Source organism: Centruroides vittatus, unplaced genomic scaffold (genome assembly GCF_030686945.1).
Source record: "Centruroides vittatus isolate TY-2023 unplaced genomic scaffold, ASM3068694v2 contig_2747, whole genome shotgun sequence".
Lineage (NCBI taxonomy): Eukaryota > Metazoa > Arthropoda > Arachnida > Scorpiones > Buthidae > Centruroides > Centruroides vittatus.
The window spans coordinates 380,285-395,662 of NW_027121750.1; the positions used below are offsets into that span (position 1 = coordinate 380,285).

General features: G+C 30.8%; 1 long non-coding RNA gene across 1 annotated transcript in view; it reads left to right on the forward strand.

Moving 5' to 3' along the window:
* Positions 1-15,378, forward strand: part of LOC136972031 (uncharacterized) — a 249,821-nt gene that overhangs the window by 29,930 nt on the left and 204,513 nt on the right. The window contains exon 2 of the long non-coding RNA XR_010880270.1: positions 9,772-9,876. This is a non-coding gene — a long non-coding RNA (uncharacterized lncRNA). The remainder of the gene's footprint in view (positions 1-9,771; positions 9,877-15,378) is intronic.

The window sequence follows — 15,378 nt, forward strand, 5'->3', positions numbered from 1 at the left end:
ATTATTAATTAAAAACATTTAAATTTTGAGGCTGATAATTGTAGCTTTAATTACTCGAAGATTATAATTAGGTTTATAGATCACGATTTGATTGCTGCGATTGTTAAAATGGCGTATGTTTAGTGGAAGACTTAAGCATATTGGATAACAGGATTAATGATCTTCACGGATAATTATAATTATGATCTTCCTCTTCATTTTTATGTTATGCAACATCTTTTTAATTCTGTAATTCCTGCGGGCAATGTTTCATCAATTGTTTTCTGTATACATCAAGAATCTTATCTTTTATGTTATGCTAGTTTACTGCAATTACCATCGTTTATAACCATTTTAGCGAGAATTTGATCATTAAATTACAAGTTATTTACGTCTGATTTCGTATATAATTTGAAATTAGCATCGTTATTTGAATCGATGACAAGTGAGTGAAGTCGAACGAGTTTGGTATCGATTAATTCAAAGTTTCTGGTGGTTTGAACAGAGAAATCGAGCAGATGACGAGCTGGTCGGTAATTTTATCTACTTTCTAATCGTTTATCTATATACTAACGAAGATACCCTTCCAGAAAGCTTAATTATACTTTGCGTAATTCAAAATATAAACTTTAAATATTCAAATTTGCATAATTTCTATCGATAAGAGTGAATTTCTCCGAACGAATTTACATACCCCTTTATTACGAATCTTCTCAACCTTTGAAAATTTACTTGATTTTTAACTGTAAATATTCTTATTGTAAACATAAAATTTAAACTCTATCCTCTGTCTAATAACAAGCGACATAATAATCAAATGTACAGAAGGCAATGTAATTGCAATTACTGTTTGTCCAGGATCCGATTCGGTTAATTAGATATGGCTAAAACCAATATTTTCGTCTTTTCTAATGCTAATATCCTTCGATAGACCCACTCTTGTAATTGACTCTACTTTAGAAGTGACTAAGAGCAGCGGCAAGTAATTTATTTTTGAACATTTATGTATTTAAACACAGGGTAATTTTGCATAAATATCGAGAATACAACGTGATTAACCCGAAAACTGACATAATTATGCAGGAAATATGTGTCATATCTGTAACTAGTTTTAAGTTTACCAGTGACAGAGTGGATTGGTAGAACACTGGTAGTCACGGGTTCGTACTTCACCAATAGGCTGGGAAGGTGAAGTTTTCTGAATTTATTTGCGTGTTTAACACCCAAATGAGAATTAGTTTTCTGTCTCTAAATAGGAATCAGTTTTTCCGTAGATGTAGGAAGTCCTGAAGGGAAGCATTCCCTCTTTGTCAGATTACCTATATGTTACCTTGTCTTATTTAATCATTTATATACATTTTATTTTACAGTGGAACTTCGCTTAACTAGCATAATGAACCAACCTTTTTTGCAGAAAACAAATAAAAAATCACAGATAATATGTTTGATAAACACTCCAAACGATATGCCAAATTCTTAGGCTATCTATAGGCTATAATTAAATAATAGAAATTGATTAATTTGGCTACAGGTAGGCAGTTACGCATCCATCTCGTATTAAATTTAATAATTATAAATAGTTGATTTTTAATTTAAAAATTTAATTTGGAATTGGTCATTAAATTTAATACGAGATGGCAGCATAACTGCCTACCTCTAGTCAAATTAATTAATTTCTTATATTTAATTATAGCCTTTGAGTAGCCCAAGAATTTGGTATATCGTTTGACGTGTTTATTATATAACGGGCTATGGTTGTTGATGTTTATAAGAAATATGTGTGAACAAAAGTTTGGAAAAATATGTGATCACAAGCGACACTAAAATGCTAGCAGAACGAGTGCTAAACACAGAGTGACGAGGAGAGGGACTTTCCATCTCCTTGTCACTCGTTATGCGAAACATCGTTCGTAAAGCGAGGCATCATTTACAATTTGTTTTGCTCGTTATGCGAAGTGCTCGTTAAACGAGGTTTCACTATATTTTACAATTATCATTGCTACGTTTAAACTGTATTTTGTAGGATTTTAATTTAATATCTTCTGATAAATTACTCTTGAAGTGAAATTATTTGGCAAATTAATGGTTAACGTAAAGTGTATTAACTTTGCTTCAAAGTAAATAGGAAATTTCACTGTTAATTTACATCTTGTTTAATATAATACGATTAAATAACTTTCTTAATTTGGGAATTTAAATTTTGAACTAAATTAAACAATAAATTATTATTTTTTAAATTTAATTTATATTGGATTAGCTTGTCTATTATTTGTTACTAAGTGGATCCATAGGACACAATAGTTGGGTGACGGGTTCGCTTCTCATCAATGGATTGGACACGTGAAGTTTTCTCAGTTATCAGCGCGTGCCTACCATCCCAATAAGGAGCTGTTTCTTGTACAGAAAACTGGTAGTTGGCTCGTGTACAAAACACGGGTTTGCTCCTCACCAATGGACTGTAGGCCCACCAGTGGCCAAGCAGTCTTCGTACCCTAAACACTGGGATTTGGTCGTGGGTTCGCGTCTCGCTCGGACAGGCTGGCTACGTGGAGTTTTCTGGGTTTTCTCCACATCTGTAACTCCTAAATAGGGGCCAGTTTCCCTTAAAAGACCTCCCGAAAGGCTTCCCCTAGGCAGATCGTCCAAGTGTTGCGTTGTTATTTCTTAACAAACAAACAATAGACTGTAAACGTGCTTATAATTTTTTAAATTTTATTTAATTAACTCCAAATAAAAATAATTTGTAAGAAGTATTTGAATGTGAAACAGAACAAACGTCAAAAAATTCCAAAATTTGATCTGAAAAATATTTTATTAATAAACTTATAAAGGGAAATATTTCAAGAATTAGGAAGATGCCAACTATTTTCAAAATAAATTACGTCTTTTTTCTTATTATTAAAGGTAAAAACCACTCAATATTTATCGCTCGAAAACTTATTGAATATTTTTCTGATCTGGTCCCAGTTGAATTTCCAAATCTTTCTCATAAATCAACAATATCAAACGTAATTAATTCTGCGGTTGTTTATGAGTCGTTGCAAATGCATCTCTCTAGGGTCGTCATATTAATTTCGTAAGAATCGATGACATAAATTGGTGACCTTGGTGAAGCAAGTTCTACAGGAAGACAACATCGCTTCATCCAGGAAATATTGACGGGGAATAAATACTGTTTATTTTCCTTTGTTTCCTTTCTCACTCTTAAATGGTAAGCAATATGCTTATTTTGCTGCAAGTTTAGACCAATAAATTCCCACTTTCTCTTCTTCCTTAATCTGGAGAACAGGGATATGAGAAGTATAGGGTGGGAGACTCCGATTAACTATATACAAAGTTTCAATTTGCACTGGAAGTCACGTCATTTCGATTCAAAAATTTTCCCTGAAAGGAGACAGATAGATGACCGGCAGAACTCGATTGCTAACAGGAAAAGTATGATGTACAGGGGCAAGACACTACTAATTTGAGATGGAGAGCATATATTTTAAATTACATATAAAGTGTTTTCAAAGTATCATTTAGGTGATTTTTACGAAATATTTTCAGAATATTCCTTCTTCTTTTGTTAGAATATAAGTAATTTCTATTATTTCTTCACTAGATTATATTTTCTTTCTGTGCAGTTTTCTCAATACAAATTGATTTTTAAAATGTAATTTTAATATTAATTTTTTCCCTGCTTCTTTTCAAATAGATCGAAATAAAATATTCGTGTAATATTTATCTTGGTAATTTGCATATTTGCTGCTTTGGATCGTTTAGCGTCATACTTTTCATTTTCTCTCCTCCTTTGTTTTCTTTTTCTTTAAGACAGAAAGTCGAGAGTTAATTGTTTCGAAGGTATTTTTTTTGCTCGAGAAGTGTCTTTAATTAAGCAAATGGCGAAGGAAAACATTTAACTACCGTCTTAAACTTCATATTTATTTTTTTTTCTGTTTACAAAAGACAAAAAATTTTTAATGGAGATTAAAAGCAATTTACAACAGCGATTTGCGGAAAGGACTTTTCTAGTTTATAACTATTTTTAACGATCCAAAAATATGAACAAATTACATTAGTAAAACCTGCATAAACCGGAATCACACCGTACCGAATACTTTTTCCTGTTTGACAAGTTTCCGTTTTGAACAGCTTCCTTTTTAATGTAGAAAATCGCTCCGTTCTGAAGAACTTTTCCCGATTAGGCAGGTTTCCGGTTTGCACAGGTTTTACTATATTTTACTGGCATAGATCATTTCAAGAATATTCAATGAAAATATGGACGAAAGCAGTAAAGTAACTATAATCGATTATTAGGAGGCTAAATTTAAATTGTAAACCAACTTTTATCCGTGTACCGCTGTTGGTGTAGCTACTAGTGCTGTGGATGATTATTTAATTTTTTATACTATATTTACACGTGCATAGGTATGTTTGCCATATATAAATCGTTCTACCGTACTTCATCTTTTTCATTTATTTATTTAAAAAATTAAGGGGAACCCAGACTCTTGGGTCCCTCTTAAATTACGCTACTAAAAATATGTGATATTCTAAACCAGTGATTCTCAAAGTGGGAACTTAAGGGGAGGGATGATAGAGGTGTTAAAAGACAAGGAGAACAAAATTTATTTTGAAACAATATATAAGAAACATATGCAGTAGATTTTTAATTAATTACCTTTTAATTTATGAATTCCTGTTTATGCCTGAAGGTTGCATATAATTAATCCAGGTCTCTGGCAACTAAGCTTTTCATATGTGGTCTCGATTTTAATCTATTTTGCTCTATAAAGTTTACAGTTTCGAGAGTCACTTTAATTTAAAAAATGTGAAATATGCAAATAATAAAAATTTAAAACTTTTAAACTATATTTTGAAATATTTTGAGAACCTCCATATAAATATTCGAAACGAAATTTATAATTAATATGTATGAAGATAAATAAAGTTAAGATATTTTCGGATGAAACGTGAAGAGAAACAGAAATTTCTCAAAGGAAATTACTTACATCTTGCTCTGTTCTGATGTAGAAAACAATAGAATAAATTGCATAAAAAGTCATGAATAATAAACTACAAGCTGTTTTTCAGAACAGAAAACGTAGATAAACACAAAAGAAACAAAATAAACAAGTGCATTTATAATATAACTCTAAGCTATGTGTTCTCGAATGAGTTCAGTGGGGGATGAAGTTCTGTGACGTCCTCAAAAACCGATGACATATAAAGAAGATATCAGCCCACATCAGTCGACAATACGATTGTTATCCCCTAAGCAGCCTTGATTTCCGAGAGAACAATGAAATTCTTCCGTATAGCTGCAGGTAATTAATGACGTCACTGAGATAAAGAAGTGGAGGAATCATTATAAACTCGAAAATTAATTTAGCACGCGTATAAACCAACGGAAATAGATAAACCCCCCCCAAAAAAGATTTTCTGAAAGAGAAAGTTAATTAAAATTTTAATATATTATTTTACGATTCGTTTAATTAAAAGTAGCATAAAAAACCAGAAATAAATCGAGTCACAAGTATACTGTACCTACTGTTGCTCGGTTGTCTAAACCGTCTGTTCTTAAAAATGATCTCCATTTTCTTTATGAGAAATGAGCTTTAAAAAAAATAAATAATTTAAAGAGAAACTCGCCATCGATCCGGCTTACAGTTAAAATAAATTAATTTGCAAGAATTATGTTTTTTGAGAAGGATGCCATTTGTTGTTCTGCTTTGCGTCAAAGCCAACATCCCAGGGGTCTTTAAAGACGAACAGTACTCGGTAACGACCGGGTAGAAGTCGAAAGTAAAATAAAACCGAGTTGACAAATCGTAAAGACATTGCTATGACGACCTTTTATTTACTCTTCCTACTGAAAACTTTCTACTTTCTCTCTGTTAAATGTTCTCTCGATGATCTTAATGCCTTTCTGGAATGGCACTTTAAAAAGATACAAGCAGTTTTTTCTCGTAGCTCCATGCGTTAAAATGAACCAGTTAACATTTCTTGGTCTGTTTGTTTGTCGATTCAAACCTTTGTTGATGTTTTCAGGCGGGTGCGTAAGTTATTTTTTGCGTTTGCGTGTTAAATTTTTATCGATTTTTAGGACGAGCGATGTAAATTTCTTCCGGTTTATAATCGTGTTTATAGTATTGAGTAACTGAAATGTATTAAATTTATAAAGATGAAAAAGAGTTAAATTTATTCGTTAAATTTAAATTAAAGTATATTGTAAATTTATGTAGGATTTTATGTCTGCTCGTGTGTTACAATTTTTCTTAATTAAAACCTAAAAAGTGAATATCCATAATATGTAATCAGATGACATTTTTTTAAAGTCGATACTTTGTCTCAAAACAGTTTTTATTATTCTAATTATTATGTACTGTACCTATTCAGATTTATACCCGTAAATCGAGTTACGTACTGTACCTATTAAGATACATACCTGTATATTGATTTACCTCCCTATTGAGATGCATAGGCCTTCCTGTAGTTACATACCTACAAACGTCTATATTTATATAAGATTTTATGGACAATTTATAAATTCTCCCCTGAAAGGTGTTAGATGGAGGACCGGTACGACTCTGTTGTCATCAGGAAAAGTGTGATGTACAGGAGCAAGACACTACTAATTTGAGATCGAGAGCATATATTTTAGGTTAAATAAATTTAAAATATTTAATAAAAAATTGTAGACCGGCATTCTGACGATGTTACAATAAATAATTGCTTGTTTTATTATTAAATTTTAAAGTGGTATGACGTAAAGGTGGCAAAAGAATGACGAAAACAGTTTGCACGCCCTATCGTGGTTTATCCACGTGGACTTCGCAATTTCTAGTTTTATAAAATTTAAAAAAATATTCAATAAAACTACTAGTGTTAATTTTACTTCGTCTACAAGAAAAATAAAAGTAGTAAACATAAGTTAGATATCAGTAAATTGCTATTGTGAAAGGAAACCGGATGTAACGTGATGCCGAGAGAGTAACTGTTATGAGATCAGATAAGAGAAAAAGGATATAAATCCACAGAAAAGAATGAGAAAGTGCATTTTGCTCCAATTGGATGCTTTTAGGACATCATTTCTGGAAATTGTAAAGATAGCCAACAACATTAATGCAGCATTAGATCGAGTACATGTACGTTTCCAGATAGAAATGCCTTAAATCATCAAGGTAAATCGTGAGAGATAATGGAAAGTTCTGTATATGGGTTACTTCTTTATCTTTTTCACAATTTGCTGTAGGATTAACTTCTAAAATCCCCACAGTAAGGAACTTTTGATAATTGTTTTAGTGTCTTCATTACCCACGTATTTCAGTTGATTCTATCTCACAAGCTTATCGAGAAAAGGCTATTAAAAGTTTTTTGTTAAATTATATATTAAGCTTCTTACAAATTTAAGAAATAGCTACAACTTGCTCGTTATATTGTAATAAAATGACTAATTTCATAGTCTATGCATCCTCACTGTTGTCCGTCTGTCTGTCTATCTGTCTGTCTTTCGAGAACGGAGTTAGATATATAAAAATCGAGATCAGATATGGAAAGGCTTAGGAATATCACTTAACTATATACTAACTTCTGGTCTGGACAGGAAGTCATGTGATCTTTTTTATTAAATTGTTTAAAATATTGGTTAACTTCAACATGGAAATTAAGAAAATGTGAAATTAATGAATCTCATACATACCTTCACCCCATTCCTCAGAAGAGGTGGGCAATAGGAAAGACAGATCAAACATATATTCATCAGTTTATTTCATTCTTCCAAATATTCTTGATTCTGCATACATCTCTCATGCTCATAAGATCTGTTTCTTTAAATGCTCATCCACTTGCTCCAGCCTTTGTCACTCCCTGTTTCTCTTTCTTTCCATTCTTTCCATGTAAGTTTTTACCCACTTCAGTAGATAAACCATTGTACTGTACACTGGAAAGTCGCTAATTCGTGCCTTGCCGCATGGAATTTTCCGGTTATCTTCACGTGTCTAAATAAAATCTCATAATAGATGAAGCTACAGACAATTTTGGAGGGAAAGTCGTGCAACTCGTTGCTGGATTTTGATTGTGAGAGATTCTGGGCAATATACACTTATGAAGTTTTCATGTATAATTTTGTGTAATATAAGGCTTACATCGTAGGATATTTTATGTTAATTAACGTCTTGGATCCTACATTCGAGACAGGAACACGATTGGTATATATAATCCAATGGAATATGTTATTAAAATAAAATAAATAAGTACAGTTTAAATCATTATTTTTAAATATTCTTTACCTGCAGAAAGAAAAATATGAGGAGGAATTATTAATTTTTTCATCACACATTGGATCAAAGCTTCCTCTTGAATGAGAAACCTTTGATGAGATTAAACTGTAAATTTGCATTTGAATACGAAAGATAAAGCCCCGTTAACACTGAAAGGATTTAAATATGATAATTAACGTATAATAATCTGTCAAAAAGTTTTATAAATTTTAAAAATTCAAAAATTCTGGTTTATTGTAATCCTTCCAATAATGGAAGGATTGAAGAATGCATTGTTCATTTGTTGAAATAACTACATTATTCTTAAATTGTTATGAGTTTGAATGCCTCGTCAACTGTCTGTGCTTGTAAGGAATATCTCAAGAGTAATTTACGGGTAGGGACTGGGTGATAGATAGAAGATAATTTTGCCAGTACATGTGGTACGTTTTTAGTACTTTGAAACACCGCTAGCTTTAACTTCCTATGTCATTATAAAATTTTTTATCTGTATTTTTAATGTTGATAGATATGGTGTGCTGCTATGTGCCTTTCTCCCTATCTTCTTTATTCTCTTTTGTAGATGTGTGCAGGGAAATGGTAATTCCGTTGCATTGTATTTTGGGGCTGCAATTTTCAAAATGCACAACTATACATTTCCATTGTCTGTCCTTCGTTAATATCGAGAACGGAGTCAGATAGATGAAAATTGAGACCAATATGGAAAGCTTAGTCCGGACCAAACCAGAAGTTCATACGCGATTAATCGGAGTCTCCGACTCCGATTAATCGCGTATGAACTTCTGGTTTGGTCCGGAAATCACGGCATTTGTATAAGTTAGAGGATGATTAAAAATTGCAGTCCGATATTGTGACGATGTTACAATAACCAATTGTTAATTCATTTTGAACTCTTGTTTTGTGGGTATTAAGAGGGGTATTTTTCATACTCATTTTGAGCTTGATCACAATCCCACAATAGAAATGGTTTTGATATATTTGGGAAGGACACCTCCGAAAAATTCCCGGAGAGTTGCTCGACCGGATTCGATTCCGGATTCTCCAGAACTGCTGGATGACATTTTCAAACATTAGTATTATTCGTATTGTTATTATATGTATTTACAAAATTTTTAATTATTTTTATATTAATTTTTTACGAACACTTACTATTTAGATTTAAAACTTTGTAAGAAGTTTGTAATCTTTCGTGATAAAATTAATTTTGTACACAGTAGATTCTCGCTATTTTGGCCTGGCAATTATTTGACGCATCTTTCAGTTTCTTTGTCTATTCCCTTTCATTTCATGAAAATGCTAGTCATGTCTCATAGATTATTTTCATGTTTATTCGGGTTTTATTTCAGTCCGGTTGCATGACTGCGCTTCGTATTATTTGCTTGCCTGTCTTCAAGAAAAATTGGTTCTGAAAGATGATGGGACATTCATTGTCTTTAGGCAATGGTTACACAGTGTGACCATAGAAAATTTACAGAAAAATGATATACGAATAAATATATTAATGATAAATTTTATTTTTTAATTCCAGAAGTGATCACTTATCTCGATTATTATAACAGAACATGAATTAAAGGACAAGGAAAAGATATCGGAAGTGTAACTGTCAAAACAGGACGACCACAGTTCGAAACAGGTATTGTAATTTCTAATTCAAATAAAGTAACGTTAATTTTATGTTTTAATGCAAAAATTGACTTGAAATTACTTGAAAAATAAATCTAACAATGAAAAATATGATTAAACATTAACACTTTGTATGAAGTAACTAACTGACAAAACATAGTTGACAATTACTCAACAAAACTGAAGAAATTCCATTGTAGAGTAATAGAAATTGGTTGAATGTGCGTATTCATGATTTGCAAATCACTAATTCATGATCTGCAGATTAAAAATTTCAAGCATCAATGTGCATTTTGCTCTTTTTCGCTCTATAGTATTTACCTTATTCATTTGGCGTTAGTCTCGCTGAGGCCTGCGTGTTCTAGATGGGAAAAGGCAATTAACCATTTATAGGCTAAATTGCTCAAATTCAAATGCTTTATTATATCCAGGCTTTACAAAAACCTGTTCAAAATTAAATCTGTTTTGTTCAATAAAAAATTACAATAGATATACATATTTACTTGTTGAATATTAACGGAATATTAATATTTATAATTATTATAATTATATTATATTATATTATATTATAATTATTAATATTTATTATTAATATTCTTATTATAACAGAATATTAACAAAATATTAACTGAATAATAATTCAATTAGCAATTTTATAGGAATGAATTTATTTCCTATAAATGATATTTTTTAATTTAAACTTATACAGAATTTCAATCAAAATGTTTACAATTTCCAAGCAAGGCAATCTTTATTTATAAACAGACATTGTAATGGCCTCTTATTGAATTATTTAGCATCTTGTTCTATAAATTCTTTGCAACAGCTGCATGTAATGGCAAATCTTCTCTTGTGCATTATCGTATTTTATCTTAATGCTTCTTATAAATATCTAAGAAATTTTGTTTTATACTCCGTTTTTCGTTGATACAACTACTCGATTTTGCGTAATTTTCTATAGAATATTTAGAAGTTTATTTTCCTCAAAATAGACTTACAAAGATGACCTGCACGACTCTGTTGTTGTGAGGAAAAGTATGATATACAGGGGCAAGACACTGCAAATTTGAGATCGAGAGCATATATTTTTAATTAAATAAATGAAAAATATGATTAAAAATTGAAGCCTGGCATTGTGACGATGTGACAATAATCTTTGCTTGTCACACCAATAATATTTTACTTGTGTTTTATTGATTAGATTTTTTTAACAATTAATTTATTTATTTACTTTCGAGTGCTTGAAAAATCCTTAGGGAACTACGATGGCAATGTTCTAAATAAAATAAAAGTGTTGTAAACAAAAGGAATTATTTTCGGATTTCGAGTCAATAACAAGTCCTTTAATAATATAAAGGATATGTATTGTTATTAACAGCATTTACTTTTTAAAAAATTTATATGATTTCATATGAATAGCTCGATTGATATAAATATCAAAACAGTGTTAAATTAAATGCTGTCGCCATGTTTCTCCTTCACTTGGAAAACTTGGAAAACTTGAAAATGTCTGGAAATTTTCGAGTAGTCAGGAAACGAAATTAACAAAAACAACAAAATATGGCCGAAAATGTGTATAAAAGTAATATAATCGAATTATTGTGACATCGTCATAATACCAGGTAATTTTTAATCATATTTTAATTTTAAAAATTACATGATTTCCGGTTCAAATCATAAATTCATATATAGTTAATCTAGTTCCTTTTCCATATCTGGTCTCGATTTTTATCTATCTAATTCCTCTCTGAATTTAACTAAGGGCAGACATACAAACAAATAAAAGTGGAAATTTATATGTCTTCAATTTGAAAGTTGCAATTTAATTTTTATTCAATTGTATTTTTTAAGGGAATATGCTGATAATTCTAAATGTATTCCTTAAAATTCACAAAATTTTTCTGTTTTTTTAATACTTATAGTCCTTTTGAGTGTTTTCCTCGCATTTTAAACAAACTATTTGTTTTCTTTTTAGGCTCAAGTCTAAAAACTCAATATATATATTTTATTGTAATTCAAATGTACAATTCAAGTATCAAAGATATCATTTCAGAAGTTTTTTTTCATGTTTTAGGATTTGTTTCCTGCTATGCTACTTGTTGGTTTATGATACTAAAGAAAACATTTAGAGAAAAATACATTGGAAAAGTTATGGATAATCAGATGAAGTGGGAATTTAAGAGTTATATAAGGGAAACTTCTATTCTGGTTTTTTCTTCTTCTATTAATGTTTTTTCTTTTTTCTCCTCCTCACGCTAAGGATGTTGGGTCTTCAAGTTACTTTCCTAACATTTTCCTTTCTGTAGCCAGTTTGATCCATGAAGATCTCTTTTGCTCAACATCATCTTTTGGTATTCCCTCAGCTTTTCGTTCAAGAAGTGCAGAATAACAGTCTGAGTGCCTCCACAGATGTCCATTTACAGTATTTCTCTCTTTTTAATCGTTTCTATTAATCTATATTCTTGTTTTACTCTTCACAGTACTTTATTACTCATACTGTCTGTCCAAGGACACACTCACTGTCCAGTGTCAACCAGTGGCGCGTATATCTTCATGAGGTACAAGTGAATTTCAATTAGGAGCATCCATGTACGATGTTGATTTCAGGCATTTCTTATTTTATAAACAGTCTTTACACAAATTAAACTACAGTGAACTTATATGTGATAAAGATTTGTTGCCCTTAAATTAATAATCTAGATGAGATTATTGGAAGAAGAAATGGAGAAAATATTGTTGATCTCATTGAAATAAACAGAGCAAATAGGAGAAGTCGAGAGATTACAAATTCTGGGAAGAAAACATGACATGAAAACATGTGCTGAAGATTAACGAGTAAAGAAAATGAAAGTGGAATAACTCAAGTTCCTTGAAGGAATATTAGTCGATATTGCAAGACATTAAACCGAGATTTAACTAAGACAGAGATATTTAACTTATAATTTTGTAAAATTAATGCTAAAAATGGATAAAGATTTAATATTGAGAGAATAGAACAAAGTATTCTGTAGTTTGAGATTGATGACAGATTAGGAGGCCAAACAGTTTGAGAATGGAAGTGGAGAAGACCAGAATAGAATGTATGGATAATTAAAAATAATGATTTAACATCAGGAACTAATCAGCTGTAAAAATTGATACAAGATCCGAGGCAGTCCTTGGGGAGTACATAAACAATGTTAGTAATGGACTGTTTTATGGAAGATTTAATTAATTTCCACTGCATTTACAAAGTAAAAGCAACGTGAAAAGTTGTAACATTTCAAGTATATTTACCAATTGTTATTTAAATTTCTACTACATAAATTTATTTTGAATATGTTTTTCTTCTGATCTTTTATTATACGTTATTATTAAATTTCGTATTTGTTTAGATATAAAATTCTTCAATTAATCTATAATAATATATTTTTACATATAAACGTAATTTTGGTCTAAATGACTAATATAAAAGTTCATATAAACTTTTTAAGTAAAATATCTGTTAAACAAAATAACTTACTAGGAATAATTTATTAAATGTGAGTCCTTGAAACATATATTCGAATAGATTAAATAAGTACATGGAGATAAATACACGTGGGTGAAAAGTAACTAGGCATTGATATTTCTCTATAACTTCTACTTTTCTAATGCAAAGATTATGATAATTATGTGAAATGTAAAACATTGAGTTGAAATACCGATTCTTACCTTTCATGTCTTAAAATTGAATTTCGCCACCGGAGTAATCTACCAAATTCCTCAAATCACCGGAGATAGTCACGTGGATAGACGCCTACTTCTCTGTACGTTCGCAACCGAATAAATTGTCATTAGCTTAGAATGGCACTTCTTTATTTTTTCCAGACGGATTGTTGCATGATGTTCCTTCACCGTATCTCTTCGCGGCAACCACTGATTTCCACAGGTCATAGCATGCAGCAATCTACACTTGCTTTCGAACAGTCAAGCAATCGGCCAAGTTTTTGACCACTGGGCATGCTGTCTCTGCAGGCAACTGATGCAGGAATTATAAAATTTCATTAGTTGATGTACTGCATATGAACAGATAAATTTTATTATGATTGCATTACTGTATTATTACAAAAATTATAACGATTTCTCAGTGCCTAATTACTTTCTGCAAATCGTGCATACGTACAATCCAAACGCTATATTAATTAAAAAGATAACTTTTACACATCATAATTCAATAAACGAGCAGAGTCATAAAAAATCGTCATTTTGTAGGTAAAAATTGAATTATTGTTTGGCTTTCAATGGCCAAACGTAATATAAATAAACGATGTGGGTTCTCTCTTGATCATTGTGCTGGCAGCGTGGAATTCTCGGGGTTTCTTCACGTATGTAAGAAATTTCAAGTGTTTTTTCAGGGAGGACTTTATATAAAATTTTGGAAACACGTAAGTAAGGGCCAGATTTTTATATAATTCTCCATGAAGACAGATAGCTTACATGTTGCGGTGCTGTTTCCCATCATCCCAATCAAATTTAAATTTCTCGCCCATGCTCTACGAAAATTTCTATTAGACCATTTAAAAACTACGCAAATTCCTAGCATACACCTGAATATAAATAATTTTGTAAAAAATTCAAATTATTTTTAATTCATTCGAGATATTTCAGTGGTTCGAAACTGTAAAATGTGGAAACGAATTTTTTTTTTGAATGTTTTCATCAAGAGTATGTGTCAGGTGTAAGAGATGCTTGCAACTCTCTGTTAAGACAGAGTTGCAAACATCTTCCATAATTAATATATAATTAATTCTGTGTTAACTTTGAGATATTTTTCTAATCATCATGTAGAAGATAATAGCATCACCAACGTTCACTCTATCCACTGTTGTCAGAACATTAATAATACTTAAATTGATGTGGACGTAACAAAATATATAAATGAGTTTGATAAATATTAATAAATGATAGAGAAATTAAATATTTATGAAACTTAAATCTACATTTTCCCGTTAATAATTAACTAGAACAGAAAGGAAGTCAAAGCAATTACCTCTGATATTACTAAGAATTCCTTAAAAAACACGTAAATGGCAAATTCCTTTGATAAAGAATAATAATTGAAGATTCTTCAGAAATGAATACATATAATTACAATGGAGAAACGAGCAACTAAATGAGAATACAGAGTATAAATTTCAATTCTTTATGAATATTTTCTTCAGTTTTAATGATCCTCGTTAAATTTTTATACTCTCATTAAATGTTTGATAGAAAAGGTAGAAATATTCTCGTGTTAATTATAAATTTTCTAACTTGCAAACGGGAGGTACAAATACTTATTATCCTGAAACTAGTTATATTTTATTCTTAATTTAGCCTATATTTTCCGAGCATTCTACAAAGTTTATGTCGAGTTTCTACCAAAAAATTTCTGTTTTTTTTCGGATGCAATTTGTCAGACTGTCGCCTGTCTGTTTGTCTGTCTTTCCTTAATCTTGAGAACGGAGTTAGACGAAAGTCGTTTAACTATACACGAACTTCCGATGCAAAC